General features: G+C 34.0%; 2 long non-coding RNA genes across 5 annotated transcripts; both read left to right on the top strand.

Annotated features, from left to right (window-relative positions):
- Positions 1-2,396: 2,396 nt before the first annotated feature.
- LOC147381778 (uncharacterized) lies at positions 2,397-4,694 on the top strand. 3 transcript variants are annotated; one of them, XR_015174371.1, is made up of 5 exons: positions 2,397-2,598; positions 3,207-3,301; positions 4,195-4,315; positions 4,416-4,475; positions 4,594-4,694. It is a non-coding gene; the product is annotated as an uncharacterized LOC147381778 (long non-coding RNA). The 3 variants fall into 3 exon arrangements; XR_015174369.1 differs by lacking the exon at positions 2,397-2,598 and having other exon boundaries at positions 3,047-3,301; XR_015174370.1 differs by lacking the exon at positions 2,397-2,598 and having other exon boundaries at positions 3,049-3,301; positions 4,416-4,441.
- A 127-nt stretch (positions 4,695-4,821) lies between these two features.
- Positions 4,822-8,325, top strand: LOC147381777 (uncharacterized). Of its 2 annotated transcripts, XR_015174372.1 has the most exons (6): positions 4,822-5,010; positions 5,436-5,656; positions 5,755-5,832; positions 6,057-6,328; positions 6,795-6,866; positions 8,137-8,325. It is a non-coding gene; the product is annotated as an uncharacterized LOC147381777 (long non-coding RNA). The 2 variants fall into 2 exon arrangements; XR_015174373.1 differs by lacking the exon at positions 6,057-6,328 and having other exon boundaries at positions 4,831-5,010; positions 8,137-8,320.
- Positions 8,326-18,028: the final 9,703 nt, after the last annotated feature.

The raw sequence follows: 18,028 nt of genomic DNA, 5'->3' as shown, positions 1-18,028 counted from the left end.
AGCGGATCTTTTTATCAGCCCCTATAGGACTGGGGAAATTTATCCAATTTATTTGCAGCGGATTGTTTTTTCCGCCCCTATAGGACGTGAGCATTGGGAAAAAAAAATTCCATCCAATTTAGTTGCAGCGGATCCTTTTATCCGCCCACATAGGATGCATGTATTGGGAAAAAAAACTTTCTATCAAATTTATATGCAGCGGATAAAAACAAGCCGCCAGTAAAAAAATACTTAAAATAAAAATTGACGAAGAAAAAGCCCGCGATTTTTCTTCCCTCTCATTTTCCCCCTCATCCTTCGTTTATTTCACACATACACACACACACACTCACTCTCTCTCTCTCACTGCAAAAATCTAGGGCTTGTAGAGGTATTTATTTGGGCGATTTTCATGGGGCGGTGTTCTATCTGACCAGTTCAACTAGAAATCAAGTTTTTCTATGAGATCGAGAGTTCTTGAACGTGAGTTCTCTTAGTTTATTACTCAACCATTCAATGTCTCCTGCAATCGATCGTCCTTGTTTGTTTAACCTAAAGAAAGAAAGATCTTTTGTTCGAATTAATGGTGTTGGGAGAATTTCTGCGTGCCTTAATTTGGAGGAGCAAGCACCGGTTTCTACGAATTCGGGGAAATTACCGTTTGAGGACAGTAAAGAGGTTATAGCGATGGAGGTTAGTGTTATAGTTGGAACTTATGCTAGAAATCCAATTGTTCTTTCGAGTGGCAAATGATGTATATTGTATGATATTGAAGGGCGAGAGTATTTCGTTATAGCAGTTAATGTTCTCGGCCATGGTGATCTAGACTGGGTGAAGGCTGTCACAGAGCAGGGGAACACTCTCACTCATCTCATAAATCTCTTCTACTCAATCCCTCAGGTGAAGTTTTTTTCAAAGTTCCATTGTTTTGTTTTTGTTTAAATTGTTGGTTTTTTTTAGTGTTTCATTGGGTTTTATTTTGTTTTTTTTGTTTCTTTGTATTTGTTGGTAATTTGTTACAAGACAAGACAGGAAGTCCAACTTTTGCTTATCCATTGTTCAAAGCTTTGCTCAACTTCGGAATGTTTTGGTGGAACATTCCAAAATGTTGACATACCAATATATTATGAAAATATGTGTAGTATAATTATACTTTCAATTGATATGTTGGATTAAAACAATTAGAATCGGATTCTTCAAGGTTGTGCCTCAGCCTTGGATTGACCATGATCCAATGTTTTTATGATTATATATGAATTATGGACTCGCTTGGTGCTCTCTCTGATTTTTTGAAACCATGTGCTGGAGTCTTACTGTGAGTTTATTTGTCGTTTGATAGCATTTCTCCTATTTGTAGTTATCTTTAAAGCCCACTTTTCCATTTGTTTTTTTCTTATTAGAAGCACCTTGTTGGAGAAAAGGGGTATATTAGGCTTTAAGGCTTCTATGGTCCAAAGAAACTATCATATGCAAACCTTACTTATTTCAGGATTCAGTTTGATTTCTCTGTTTTACTGTTACTCTCTATATCAATAACATTGTCTATTAACTTCAAATTAAAGGAAGCTTGTGTTATGGAGGTGGAGACGTACAGTACAGGATGGAAATGGACTGTGATAAACACTAGTGTGGACCAATGTTATTTTCAAATAATTTGAAAATAGATCCAGCTAATGTTGGCAATAGTGGTCCTACCCATTTCCCTTTCTAGTACGTAGATGATCGAGTGACTCCACTGTAATTGGGATAAGATGAAAACAATGATGCGTGCATAGATGGTTTGGTGGTCTGTAGTTGAGTCTCTCAGCAACTGTTTCTGTCCTAAGTAGGCTGCTATTTGTTTGATTATTCTTGTGTTGAAGTAAGGGAGAAGGCAATGGGTAGTTTGCCTTGTGTGCTTGTGATGGAGGTTGTTGTGGAGACTTTAGAGGCCTCAATTGGCTCTCATAGAGTTGCCATGTGCAGTATGCACAATGCCTTGTGTGCTTGTAATGAATCCTATTTCTCCAATTAATGTTTAAAAATTTTATTTTATTTCAGCTGATGTGGTCTAATGCATTAGCACATTGGTAAGTGCTAAAAAGGTCTGAGTGTGTTGTTTAGTATCTTAATCCATCTGAAATATTAGTAATTTATAATAGTCTGTTTCTTTTATAATTCTTTCTCTATAGGCATTAGAGAAAAGTATAGTTCTGGGCAATAGCAATTGCTGATATCATGGCCTGGTTGGCTTTTTTTCATGAATGCCTTCAGTTCTCCATTGGCCTACACATGAATATTAAATTGGTATCTAATATGGCTGTTAGGAGTAATAAGTTATTGGTAGTAACAATGGAAAGAGATTGATCAGCCGTCTCTTGGTTTTTCAAGTAAAAGGTGTGACAGTGAGGAGAAATGAAGCCTCTCTTTATGGTCGATCCATTGTGGTTAACCTCCCCAATGTAGCCTGCCACGCGAAAACAGAGACTTTGGAGGGGACCTTGGCACCCCAAATGACTGATGCTGGAAAAACAGAGGTACTATTGGTAGGCAAACCAGATACATAGACCGCATTAACATTGAAGAAGCTTTTCAATGCATAGCAAAGAATGCCCTGAAGAGTGGGGAGGATGAAGAAATGTGAGTAAAATATTTACATATATGTTTATATCATCATCAAATCCTTGCTATAACTAATTCTATACTAATAGGTATTTGATTAAGTTGTCAATTTCTGCTGTTATAATCCAACCATTGAAATAAGGCCACCAATATAAGACTCTGATTATGCTTGGATCTAACCAGATAACTTATATATATGGGTTTTGTTAACGTGTGCTCTTAAGGGCACACCATGGCTCAAGTTTATGAATGTTCTTTCCATCATTAGACATTAAGAAATTTTCAAGATAGGAGATCTTAACATACTGTAGCTCTAGAATGAGCTGAATAGTGGAATGGAATCTTGCAAACCAGAGTATTTCTTACTTAACATAAATGAATTGCTGCGTGCATTGGACTTGAGACTCACGGCATTGGAAGAAGAGTTTGTTGTTGCTTTCAAGTAATCTTGACACAATGTGGCAGCACTTCATCGTGCAGCATGCCAACTTCGAGATAACAGTCCACAATGTGGTAGCACTTGGGTGTGCAGCAGAGTATCTAGAAATGACAGATATGTATTGTGAAGTAACCCTGGCTGGACGAACCAAAGAATTCCTAACACGTGGGCTCCACAAGCTTTTCAGGTGTCTTGGTTGTGTTGAAACCTTGTGAAGATCTACTCCCAATGGCTGAAGATCTCTAGATTGTGCAAAGATGTGTGGATGTTCTCAGCTCTAAGGTATATGCATATACCACCCATGACAGCCACATGTGCATCTTTAAATTTATTTCTCTACAGAAAACTCAGGTTGAAAAATTTGGTATCCATTTTTTCACATTATATGTACACTGCTCAACTCTTGCATAAGTTTGCCATTGTTTTGAAACAAATGAAGTCTCTAAGACCCCATTCTTATTTCAAGAAGTAATTAAGTGTTAGGCATAGTTAATATTGCATTCTTATTTCAAGAAGTGATTAAGTGTTAGGCATAGTTTCTTATCAAAAAGTAGTTAAAAATAAATAAAATTAATTGTGTGCTTGTGATCTATGTCGGAGTAGGACCTATATCAAATCATGGGTTGATAGCTACCCACATTTTATATGTATAATATACCACTAATTAAGTTGGATATAGAGACTTAGACAGAGAGACAAACTCATCTCTGAAATTCTATCATTTTTAATTTTTTTTTTTAATTTTTTGTTCTTTTGTTTGTAGAAACAAAAACATGTGGAAAATAGCTGGAAGTATGTTTTCGGTGGGAAAATCTTGATATTAACAAGTATGTGTTGAAGAACAGCGTTACAACACATAGCAGAGACCAACTTTAGGTCTCTGCTGGCTCTCATGTTTAATTTTTTTTTCCAATGGGTTGAAAAATCCAGGCCTGTCTAGCCGCTCTCATGTTCCAACTTTTGGCTGTAATGGCAGAGAGCAACATTGGGGATGGTACATGGTATCATTGTTGTCTCTAGTTCTTCATCAATTATATGCATTAAACTTCAAATATGGTTTGTTTGTAGTTCATTCACACACTAAGAGGGAGTTAAATCTTGTCTTGAAATTTGAACACATTTGACACAAAGAAAAACTCACTAATTTGATGAAAGTCCTTGTTATTATGATGTAGGTGCTGCTCTAATGTCCTTCAAGAATCTATGGCAGAACGTTCCACCAAATTGGCAGGGATCAGATCCTTGTGGTGATGGTTGGGAGGGAATCCGTTGCACCAATTCACATGTCATCTTCATGTAGGTCTTTGTTATAATTTCTTTTCTATCACTTAAGTTGGTTCTTCAATCTTTTTGTTTTGGAATACTTGAGATACTTACCCAACTGATTTCATCTCAGACAATGATCGAGTATGGGATTGAAAGGTCAGCTGTCCGGAGATATTCAGACTTTGTCCAAGTTACAAGTCCTTTATGTCTTCTCTTTGTAGTTCACTTTCTTCCCCTGTAATAGAAGACTAATTCTATTTTAATTTTTCCGAATAAATTCATATTTGATTACCGATTGATCTATGTAGGGATCTATCTTACAACAAGGATCTGACCTATTCCACAAACAATTGGGAACCATTCTAGTCTTCGATGGGAACAATACTGGTCTGGATTTGCTAATTCATACAAGCACTTGTAAGTCCCAAGTCTTCTTAGTTTTCAATTAATTATTTATGTTATTAATTTTTCTTACTTGCATTGCCAAGGATAAAGAGGTTGGGTAATGTCAGGTTAGGAGGCGGGTGTACATATTTCATCATATCTTAGCATAAATTTGATCCATTATTTCATTTTGATCCTTTATGTTGATGGTAATTATTTTGACATTTTCGAATCATGAGCACTAAGCTTTGTTCCATGATTTTACAGTCATTTCGGCAAGAATCAGCTCTCTAGCACAATCCCATCTAAATTTTCAGCTCAAACATGGTTCTGATACATGTGTAAGTTCCATCGAACTGCTTTAATTGATCCAGTTGTTCGTTTCTCATCTGCAGTTTGTAACCTCATGTTGATTCATTATACTGTTTTAGCTTTATTTCACTACCAATTATTTTTTACCATAGCAATGTCTTTTTAAAAAATTTCAGAATTTCAAATGTTTTTCTTTCATTTTGTTCAAAGAAGTCTATTTCAGAGTACTCAGTTTCCTATGTTGGAAATATGGAAAATAAGAACTATAATCCTATATGTTAAACAAAACATAAAGAGTAGATAAGAGTTATATCTAATGTTTCACATAAAAGAGCTGAAGATGTTTGGGTCTCAATAGGCTAGAAATATTATGTAGAAAAATAGGTGCAAGAAATAAATATAACAATCAGTTGAGGCACTTAATGGAAAGTAATTTTTTTTTTTTTTTTGAAAGGTAATGGAAAGAAATTTGATGATAAAGAGTGGTATGTTGGGAAAGCACAGAAAAAATCCAAAAGAGAAATGGAACTGAGAGGATGATTTGATCCTAGTGTAAAGAAGATAGTAGACAAATTTCAAGGGGTGAACTTGTATGTGAAGAACTTAGATGATAGCATTGATGACAATAAACTGAAGGAATTGTTCTCAGAGTTTGGCACAATTGCTTCATGCAAGGTTTGTAGCAATGTTCTTTAGGATTTAATTATTAGTGACCAGCTGCACTAATATTCTGGCCATTACTCTAAAATGCTTTGGTTCTGACTTCTTAATAGGTCATGCAAGACCCAAATGGAATTAGTAGGGATTTAGGATTTGTTGCTTTCTCAACTCTTGAAGAAGCAAATTGAGCGGTAAGGTTCTATTGTTGTATGCATGGTTTCAAAGCTCGTTTTGACGTCTAATCTCGCTCGTGGACGAGACTGAGTTGTGTTGGACGAGTCAACTCGCCTATGTTTAATCATTAAATCATATTTTAATTTGATAATAAATATTTAAAATTAAAAAAAAATTATTATTTTACGAAAAATGTACAAAATACCGGTTGACTCAGATGAGTTTTACTAACTTGATACAGATTTTCAAAATATCATCCGAGTAAAATCGTGCTTGTCTCATGTTTGCGCATGTCAGATGGCTTGTCTACCCTTCTCATTCATGGACGATACTGAGGTCTCAGATGACATTTAAAACCATGGTTTAACGTCATTTTGAAAATCTGATTATAATTTGATAAGTTTTTGTCTTCTTATTTTTGTAGCTTGCAGAATGAACGGAAAAATGGTTTTTAATAGACCCCTTTATGTTGCTCTGGTGCAGCAGAAAGAGGATAGAAGGGCAAAGTTGCAGGTAAGTTTCTAGATTCACAACCAAATTCTTTTGGGTTTACCCTAAACCTTTACAGTAACGCTATTGTAACCCAAATCCAAACTAGGTTCACTTACCCCTTATTTCATCTTCTTCCCTCCTGTCCTGCATCAATTAGACTACTAACATAGAAACCAAATCAAACAAGGATTTGATCTCCATGTACCAGTCAAAAGAATTTTTAAAAATCATAACACTATGTTTGGCCGTGAGTTTCTAAAAAAAAATAGATAATAGACATTATGATTACCCCCATAACTAATAAGAAATAGTCATAGGCCCCTATAATTCTCATAATTCTGAATAAGCACATGACTATAAATATTCTAACCATAGGGTCTCTGGCTTAAATAAACGAGAAATTGAAAGTCTAAAAAACTCTACTCTTTAACCTTTGATGTCCCTATCAGACGTGCTTGACTTTCATATCTAATTGGATTTCCACTAGGTAACACTTTCTGGAAATCAGCAATCTATACGCACTGAGATCACTGAGGCTACAATGGAGTTAGGTCCAGAAGTAAGTGGATATAGTTCTATTAATCTAGTTACCATTTCTCTTTCGCATAATTAATTTAATCCTTTTAGTGCTTTGCATGAGTTATGTTTGATTACTAAATAATACAGACACAAACACACTATTTTTTTCCTTTTTGCATATAAAATGAAGTAAACTATCATGGGTTTGTATTTGGTAGAAAACCTAACACAAATCTGTTCTTACCATGTTGCAAGAGGTTACTAAATTCTCTTAATAGGAACAAGTGGATCCATAGTAGGTTAGTTAAATCGGTTCTCTAGCATACATTTGTATACAATTTATCGATCTGACAAGTCCAGCTTATCCATCATTCAATATCCTAGTCAAACAACAGTCCAATTGGATGGTCCTAACCATCCGATCAATTGCATTTTGGGATTATTCCTAGGGTATCATCAAGGAAAGAAGCCCTTTATTTGTATTTTGAGTCAGCTAATTCAATGAGATCCCCAATGGAGCTCAATGATTTGGTGGTCTGTCTCCACATCATCTATGCTTCATGTACAGTCCAGTACTACAAAAACCTCGGTATGTCTTACTCTCCATTTATGGGTATATATGCTCTAGATTTGTTATAAATATCTGATTATGGGAAAATCATCTCACCTATTAAGTAGTGAGGCCTCCCACATCTTTGTTTTCATCAAAACATCTCACTGCATTGTCTCTTGACAACAACAGTCTTAATGAGACATGGTGACATTCTCCTTTCTTACATCTGACTTGTTGATTGCTTTGTCTAATATATGCATATCAATTCATAATTTTTACAATATCATTATGCAAATAGAAAGTAAATGAAAATTATATACTTGGGTATTAATTATGCCCCCCCCAAAAATTATAAATCTCTTAAGTCTATCCTTCCTAATGAAGTTGTTAACAAGAGTTTTTCATGTACGACCAACTTATGCATGCGTGAATCGGTACTTTTTCTTTAAGGAATGGTTCCCGTTGTAAGCAACTTTGGAACTTGGGTTTGGGATGCAATGTAATTTCCAAAAAAAATAGATATATTTATTGGCTTAACAAATATGTTATATTTGAAGGGCATTGGTTTACATGTTAAAGGATATTAAACATATATAGTTTGGACTTTGATGTGGCACCACCAGTGATCTTGGGTCCTCAATTAACACTAACAAACTAGTGCTACATAGTTATCAGTTACAAACTCAATTCTTCTATCTATATTGTTTTCTTGTGCCTTGAATATATCAGTTAGGATCTAACTTGACTAGTGCTGCAGGTTGCAAAATTTGGGTCTGTGAAGGTGGAGAAACTCACGGCGATAGAATGATACTCCCATGTCATGCACATCAACTCCACGGTGAGAGTAATGTCTGCTTCCAATTTTTAATGTTGGTTCAATTTGTAACTATTAACTAATCTGAACTCTGTGAATCTTAGTTACTTAACAAGAGATATTATAATTTTGTATAAATGTGAACGTGAATCGAGTCTCTAACCACTCATTACATAAATAGTGATGATAAGGAGAAGAGAAGTTTGAATAATAGTTTCAAATGGATGCACTTGTACCGTTTTTGTACCCATGAAAATTATTGCCCATGAGGCAATATTTTAGAATACACAAGCACATAATTCTATTCTATCCATGCTTTCTTCTGTGTTTATTTCAAATTGTAGTAGTATAACAGTGGTTTATGTCCGTTGACATTGCTTTCTCTTTGCATTACCATATTTATTTTGCATTCTCAATCTTCAGAGGTGTTTATGGTATGAAAAATGTGTTTCTATGTAGATAGGCTCAAAGTCCTTAAGGGAAAATTCTATGCCTTTTGTAGGTTACTAGAGGCATTAAGTAAGCTTATTGAATATTTTGAGGTAAGCCCACATTTTTTTACATGAAAAATCTATAGCTATCATATCATACATAATATTAAACAAGTAAACTTTTAATGATATTGACACTACCAATGCTCTCAATGTTTATCAATTCTTCCATTCATCCAATCAACCACATTAGAAGAGGTCCAGTCAAGTGGAAACCTCATCAATATAAGAATCAAGTGAATACCCCAAAGAACTTCCCACAGTTTCACCAAGGAGGGTATACCCGTAGTGTAGAATATGAACTGTCAGAAAAATTCATGAACTTTCTATTAGACCAAGTTCACAAAAAATCTCATGAACTTTCAGAAAATTCATGCAGAATATTGCTTTTTAGTTTTAGCATTCTGTGCAGAATTAATTAACTTGTTACTATGGAAACTACCATTCCTTTTTGTCAATATAGTCTTGACTCTTGAATAAAGATGTTAGTTTAAACTATAAACATGTGCAGTTTTTTGGTGATTTACTTATGTATTAGTACGGGATTAATAAAAGTTAGTGTGGTAATAGCTGCTTTCTGATATTATTTATTTTAAAGTTTTCAATCTGTACAGGTTGATGAACACAGGTAAAATGTGTGTATATATATATATATATATATATAATATATATGAAAAAAATTATAGCAGTGGATACAAATTCCGTTTTATATATTGTTTTTGAAGGATATATAATAATTTTTTTTTAAAAAAAGCGTATAGCAGCGGATTTTAATATCCGCCGCTATATGTGTTATATTTTTTTAAAAAATTGACCTATTGCAGCGGATTTTAATATCCGCTGCTATATGTGTTTATAAAAAAAATTGACCTATTGCAGCGGATTTTAATATCCGCTGCTATATGTATTATATTGTATTTGTTAAAAATTCGACCTATTGCAACGGATATTAATATCCGCCGTTAAAGGTACTACCTGCAACAGCGGAATACATTATCCGTTGCTATAGTTAGCGACGGAGGAAACTACGACGGATCTTTGGTTCCGCTGCTCATCGCCGCAATAGCTTTTACCGGCGGAAAAATTACCTTGTAGCGGCGGAAAAATCCGCCGCTGTAGATCAAAAATGTTGTAGTGGGTTTACAAAAAAATAAACGGTCCATGATTCATCAACTTGTAAATTGGGGTTAGAAAGAAATCATCCTTACTAAAAATCAGTCCATTTCAAAACTTCTAACCCATCAAAATTGGTTTACAAAAAACCTTTGTGCTAAAAGTTAGTTATCACAATTGTTGTCCCTTGAACCATCCCTACATATATATAGAAAAGAGAGAGAGAGAGAGAGAGGAGAGAGAGAAGAGAGAGAGCGAGAGAGAGAGCGAGAGAGCCATTCGAGGGGAGATTCAAAAAATAGAATCTGTGACAAAGAAAAGAAACATTGGATTCTAGCAGTTCCGACAGCCATTGTATACACTACAACCAAAAATGATTTTCTATAACATTATTTATAAGGTTTTATCAAGAATGCTATTAAGAATTTAGGTTTTATAGCATTTTTTTTTCAAACTGTTATAGATTCTAAATATGAATTTATAACATTCTGTTTTTTGTTTTGGAAAAAAAACACCATATTATTTCCAGAATAAAAATGGAATGGAGGGAACTTAGGTCGCGAGATTTTTTGAGACTATATAGTCAATTCTCTCTGTTTTTCCCCTAATTTCATCCATCATGTTTGGGCAAAGGTCACTCTCTCTTCTCTCTTTGTCTCTCTCTTGGTTCCATCTGGACGAAGATTCGCCTTTCAAAGTTGCATCAGGTACTCTCTCTCTCAATCAAACTGAGCTATCTTTCTTTGTAATATAAAAATCGTGATCGCTGAAACCCACTGGAGCTTTCATTGTTGACTTACTCATGATCAGACTGGGATTGCTCAAACAAATATATATTAAATGGTTAATATTTCAAAATAGTTGAAGCATTAGATGTAAAGCCATTGTAATAAGTTGTTCTCCCATATATTAAATCATATTTATAGATATTTAGATAGAATTAGATTAATTTAAAATAAGATAATAAGATTAGTTAAGATAAATAAAATATTATTTATTAATTGTTACCTATACTTAGGACTTAAGATACGGCTTTCTGTATAAACACTATCCAAGGTTCTTGTAAACAGTCATCCAAGAACAAATCTAATTATCAACATATAAAAAAAATTATTAATATTCTAAAAGTAAAAAAAATTATATTCCTTTTTCTGTTTTCGAAAAAAATACTAAATTGAATAGATAACTTGATTGATTTTCTGGTATGATTCGATGCATTTTAAAATTTAAATTGACTTACCAATTACCCCGAGTTGGCTCGGTAAATTGGTTCAAACTATTTTGATTGCCAAAACTACTAGAAATTCATTAATTGAGTCGACCCAGCTTATCTTAGCTAACAGAAAATTCTAAAACATAAGTAAGAATCACTTAAACCTATCATTAAAAAGAGAGTATGCTGGGGGGGTGACCATAATGCATGTTTACGTGAAGTGCCTACATAACCATAGATGCTTTTACCCATATCTCGAGGAAACAAATCTATATCTATCACATCAATGCAGTGAGAGTCATAGTGAAAAACAAAGTCCCCCAAGGATTTTCGTGAAAAATATGTCAAAGTGGACAGAAGTCTAGCCCTATCCCAATCAAACTTGACATTTAGCGGAAAAGACTTGAAAAGTAGTGTGAACATAAGTCCTGTTCAAAGAAAAAAGGGCCCTTTCCGGACTTTGGTGAATATTTGAGTATCAAAACCTCACTCCCACGCCTCAGATCTTGACGTATACCTATCATAGAATCTTCCTTTCTTGTGGATTTAATTAGAGATCCATCTGACAAGATTTCAATGTGTAATTGTGGTTCTAACCCTCCTCCTTGGGTGTCACTTTTACCATTATTATATGGAAAATGCTTACTCCCTGTCGTTGGACATGGTGTCCAACACTGAGTTGACCTGATAGTGCATAGAGAATCGTTGATTTTTTAACTTGTATCTCAAGGAAATAAACCTATACTTATCAACTCAATGTTGGACCCAGTGTCCAACACAAGTAGTGTAGCACGATTCTTATTATACATGCATTTTAGGTATTTTAAAAAATCGAAATGATTGAGATCCATGATTCAAATTTTAATCCCGAAGATTATATTGTCGATCTGGAAGATTTTGATTTATAATTTTTTGAAGTAGAAATTGGATAGATCTTTCCAAAATACTCAAATGTATTATAGTGATGAAACAGACATTTGGATCAAACATTACAACTAAATCATCAAAATTGTAACCATGTCGTTCTCCATTCGTGATGGAACGAATGTTATGTATGAATCTTTAAAATTATGAATGTATATATCATTCTTCATTCATCAATTACTACAAAGAATTGTCAGAATAGATCACAATTGCCATGGAAAAACTAAGGAATGGGCAGGAGATGATAAGGGATATTTTACTTTAGAAGTTTTGGTAAGGTTAGGGGTCGTTAAGTATGAAAAAGAAAAAAAATACTAATTTAAGGGTTTTTAAATAGAAATCTATAAAGTGGAATTTTTTTTTTTTTGCCTAGGCAGGGTCATTGGCATAAGAAGGGGTTTGAACCTAAGACTTTGGGAACCACCTCCACAAGGTCTTACCACTTAGCTAAGTGGTCCTTCAATAAATTGGAATTCACTAAGGTATGTTTGATTGCATGGAAAGTCACTTTCCATGGAATTTGAAATCCATGAAAAATTAGTTGTGGAAAATAGGTAGGGTTGGAAAATCAAATTCTATTGTTTGATTTCACTTAGATAAAATCATGGAAAAAATATGAGAAAAAAGAAGAAGAAGAGAAGGAGGAAGAAGATGAGAGGAGGGGGAGAGGAAGAAGAAGATGACGAGGAAGAGGGAGGGGGAAGGATGTGGCGACGGTGACAACGAAGGTGGTGGCGGCGACTGCGATGGTGGCGACGGTGAAGGCGACGGTGGCAGCGGTGACGATGGGGGCGGTGACAGCGACGGTGGTGGCGGCGACGTTGTCGGCGACGGAGGTAAGTGAGGAAAATGGGGGGAGAACGTGGTGGTGGTGGTGGCGGAGGAGGTGAGGGATGGGAAGAAGAAGAAGAAACAGAATAAGAGAGAGAGAGAAGGTGGTCGGAGACGGAACAGATGGCGACGGCGATGACGACGATGACGAGGTTAATGTAATGGTGGTGGTGGTGGTGGTCGTAGGGAAGAATTGAGGATGGAAAATATGGGTGGATTTCATTTTCCCACCCATATGGGTAGGAAAGTGAAATCCATGATTTAGTGAACTTTTTGAATGGGGTGGAAAATGAATTTCCATTTCTATGTGCAATCAAACACTTGAAAAATGTCATTTTCCATGGAAATTGATTTTCCACCCTATTTTTCATGTGCAATCAAATATACCTGTACAAGTAATTTTTCCTCATTTCTTTCTCTCACCATTAGCTTTATACATCTGTAAAATATATAGAATTAATAATTATTTTTTATTTTCTGTGAAAAAATTAAACAAAACAGATAACTCCATGGGGTTTATGGGCCAACACACTGCGTTTTCTAATGCCTCCTAATAATATGACTCGCCAAGTGGCATATATACTCAAATGACTCCATGGCGTGGACAAGTTTTGGTACTGTAGATCTGTACGCCTTAGAATATTATTTTCTTATGGGGAAGTGCAATGTGTATCCTGATGAGTACAGATCTACGGTATGTGAACTTTTCATGTCATGGAGTCATTTATGTCACCTGGCAAGTCATAGTATCACGACTCTCTTTTAATTGACTTGGTTAAGTTTCTAAGTCAGCTTTGCAAGTTGGTTCAAGTTATTTTTAGGGCAAAAAAAACTCAGGAACATTGTTAAAAATATCAAAATGTATGAATCGATATGTATTATTATCGGCCGAGACCGATACAAAAGTTTTGTGAATTTATGAGTTTGTACCGAATGTATCAATTGATAGTGTATCTATTTTTTAATTAACTGATATATTCATTCGATACAATGTTTTAAGCCATGGTCAGAAATTCATTTGTGAGTCAACCCAAACCACTTTTGGAAATTGAGTAATTTCTATAAGGTATGAGTCTCTTGCCTTTTCAACCTAATAATCAAAAAGAAAATTTGAAATTATTCCCCATAACAGAAGACCAAGTAGTGTGCACAGAAGTGAAGTCTACTCCTATCCCAATCAACACGGCATATTAACTGTGAAGACTTATCCAAACGGTGTGCACACAAGTCATTTCTCATATAGCTAGGAAAGAATCGTGATAATCTGACTTATCCACATGCCATACTCTCCTTGCGATATAGAACTATAGTTTCCCATAAAAAGGTGCAATTTTGTATTCCAATGAGAGCAGATCTACAGTCCCTGAGCCTGTCACGTCAGGAGTGTTGATTGAGAATGCCACATGGGTAAGATTATCACGACTTGATGGGAAACCCTGAGTTTTGCTTTACATTCATAGCTACCAACATCCAGAGAGCAAAAATTTATTTTGTTATCTCTATCTTGTAAAATATTTACCATCACTACATTCCTGACCTTTTGACCGATATTAATTCGCCAATAGGATGCCTATCATTTTAGGTAATAAGAGTTCAATTGATGAATGGCTAAATGGTTCTCTTTCTCCCAAATCCAATTCAATCCTTAACCCATATGAAAATTCTAATTTGGTAAGAGCCTTGCAGCAACAAGATGTGCAAATTATCATTCTTCTTGGCTGATTAGGGCTTAGAAAGTTGTTTCTAGAGTCTTATTTATAGAGACTTTAAGGGTGAATAATACATAAAATCTCCTAAATAAACCTAATATGTTGATAGTTCATAGTTATTATTGTTTTTGAATAAATTGTGAATTTTCGGACAAATTATGGTTATTTTCATGTAATAGGTCAAAATTGCGAGATCCAAAAAGATAAACCAGGATGAATGAAGAAGTACATTATAATCAGGATCGAAGACAAGATTACAAACCAAAATCCAAATGCATTAGGCCCACAAGCATCGCGGCGCGATGAACATCTTGGATGGTGTGATGATGTCTATAAATTTTTTCTCGAGATTCATATAATGTTAAGGAGGCGTGATTTGTAACTTAGTAAGTTAGGTTTCAGAGTCCTTATAAAATACGAAAGTGTTCCGAATTCTAAAAAACCTTAATTTGGTCTTTATAAATAAGAGACCAGACCAGAACCAAATTATCTCATCTCTTCTACGATCATCTTCCTTAGTTCTCTCCTAATATTTTAGTTTTTAGTTTTTAGTTTATTTTATGCTTAAGCTTTGTAAATAGAAAGAGCACTTTGCCAGTTTCAATTCAAGATTGATAAATGATCATCATTCTCTCCCCTATTCTATTCTCTTTTATTTTTATTTTATTTTTATTATTCTTGCTATGATCTGTGGCTAGACCTCTGTTAGAGAGGTCGATAAAACCCAAGCAAGATTATCTTAAATAATTATTTGTTTCAATCATACTTCAATGGTTTATTGTGATACTAATTTCTAAAGTAGTGATCATTGGATAGAATGTTATTATCATGATTTTGATAGTTTAATCTTAGATAAGTTCAAGTTAAACTATGCTTTGTTAAATATTCAATATTTTACCTTTGATTTCTTCTTATTAAATATCATCATAGGATTTAGGATTATTATTTTCATTAACAGATTTCATCTTCCGATCTAACAACATTAGCTTTGTTAATTGGATTAAGATAATAAGTAAACAAATAAATTATAAGGTGACTTGTTTTGGGGGATTTAACCAATCTAACTCTTTACATTGTGATTTCCATTCTTGCTTATTTTAAAATAGTTTTAATTCAGTTTCTTTTAATATTTTAAAAATTGTGATTGATTGTTTTAAGTCAAAAGAAAAATTACTAGATCAACATTATTTATGTGGATCGATTATTTCTTGCCAATATTTTTAGATATTTTTGTTTTATTATTTTATTGATAATTTGCACTGAACAAATTGGTGCCACTGCTAGGGACAACAATTTGATCCAATTTTTTTGGCAAAATTTGATTAAGGCTTTTGACGAATCCGAGTTTTAGTTTTCCAAAAAAAAAATTAAATAATTTTTATTTTGATTCTCAAGCTGTCAGGAGAAATAAACATTAAATTTTTTTTGAGATCTTGCAAAATTTTACTACAGTACCCAAGTATCTTTAGGTGGTAGGGTAAAACCTCAAGATCTACAATTGTATCTTTTTTAGAAATCTCCTGCACTATTTCAGAAGTGAATACAATATTTTGTTTTTTAATTTTCTAACTTTGGATTTGTCTTTTATTTTCAGGTGAAGGATTTGAGGAGGACCAACGTGACTGAAACTTTATTTGGCCATCTAGATCCGATTTTTCAACAAAAACAAAATTGCTCTTTATTTTTTCTTTTCATTACAAGATTAGACTTTTAGCAATTTTTTTATATTTTATTTTTAAACTTTTTAACTTATCTGAGAAGGTTCAGAGTGTAATAGTTTTAGGAAAGGATGACAATGGGATGTAACTGTCTCGGGCCCTCTAGTTTGTACATCGAGATTAGTGTTGGTGGCTCGAGTCAATTCAACTAGTACATCCCTTATCTAGAATGGGAGGTAAGACTCATTACCCCCACGAAACTCTTTCTAGTGGGTTTCTGTACTATTTTTGTTTGATTATTCTTGCACACTTGGATTTGCACTTAGTAAAGAAGGCACCCTTTAGAGAATGACACCATAAGATAAGAATCAGATTTTATCAATGATTCTTTTATCCTGTTAGGTTAATTGAATCCACATAGCAATTTATAATTAATTTTAAATTTGATAGACTTGACTCTAGGTCCCATCAAGCTTAATAGGCAATGCTAGTCTAAGTTGCACAAATTGTACTTCTTAATTAAGGTTAATACCTAAGCAAAATCCTGCCCCACTATATTTTACTGTACGAAGTGAATAAATTACATCTATTCGAGATAAGAAGGTGATTTAAGAGTGCCCTTGCTTAGTATTGTGCACCACTTCTCATTTGGGGATTGAACTGGCTAGCTTTGAATTCGGATTGGAGTTTTAGACTATCCATTTAAAATAGTTATGACCTGTCTAGAAGTAGGCACCTTAGTTACGTCTAGCCTTTTCTTTGTGTGATTTTTAGATAACCTCTGTGTGCGTATGTTTGATAAAAAAAGTAGAGATATAAATTCTAATTTGGAGAGATCAAATAAAATTTATATCGTCATAGAGTTTAGGAAAGAATCATGGTTCCCGTGATTCTTGTGTGATAATTATGGTCATTCTCCCAAGTGTTGTCCAAGTTTGCTCATGCTTTGTGCTACATAGACTAATATGTGTCATTCTCAAATTATTGGATATCGACACCTAGTTCGTTCGATAAACCATATCACATTTGTTTCCCTTAGATTCCATATCTAAACAGAACGAGTTCACTTAGGATAGTCACTTTGTAAGAATATATATATGCATGATACCTCGATAAGGAATCAAATCATATGAAATCGCCTCGACCCTTCTTTTTTAAATAGTTTATAGGAGTCCGATTGGTAAAATGAAATTTTTTTGAGAATTGGGAGTCGCCACATAGTTTAGGTCTAGGAATAAAAAGTAACTCCAAATGGATCTGGATCGGTTCATAGATAAGAGAAATGGGTAAGGGGTTAGATTAAGTATTTTAGAACGTGTTAGACACCGAACTCGCCCGATCAAGATGATTAGTCTCTATTATGATCCAAAACTATCATATGGTCAACATAGAAAGACTAAAGTCAAACTAAGGTCAAATCATCATCAAATTATATCGGATTTGCTAAACGATTCTTACGGTAAAAGTTTTCCCAATCATTACTTGATTTCTCGAATTTCACAAAAAGAGGAAATTTTGAAAGACCCAACTCATATCATATATTATAGAGTTCACATGACAATATTTTCCAATTAAAAATCCACATTTGTAAATAGTTTCCAAATCGGATAAAATAGAAATTGGTAAAAATCTTTAAATTAGAAAATTATGAAAGTGAAATTTCAAAATTGGCAATTTATGAAATTTTCAAATTAAAAAAATTTTACAAATCAGAAATTTGCAAATATGATGAATTCTCAAATTAAAAATTTATAAAAATGAAAATTTCAAAATAGAAACTTATGAACACGAATTTTCCAAGTCAGTTAAAATTCCCAAATTAGGAGAATATGAGCCATGCAAGATTACTAAATTGGTATTAGATGAATAGAAGTGAACTATCTAAAATCAAGAGAA

Source organism: Akebia trifoliata, unplaced genomic scaffold (genome assembly GCF_017979445.1).
Source record: "Akebia trifoliata isolate Shusen 1 unplaced genomic scaffold, ASM1797944v1 Contig00263, whole genome shotgun sequence".
In the NCBI taxonomy this organism is placed as follows: Eukaryota; Viridiplantae; Streptophyta; class Magnoliopsida; order Ranunculales; family Lardizabalaceae; genus Akebia; species Akebia trifoliata.
This window is presented reverse-complemented; position numbering and strand designations above follow the sequence as displayed.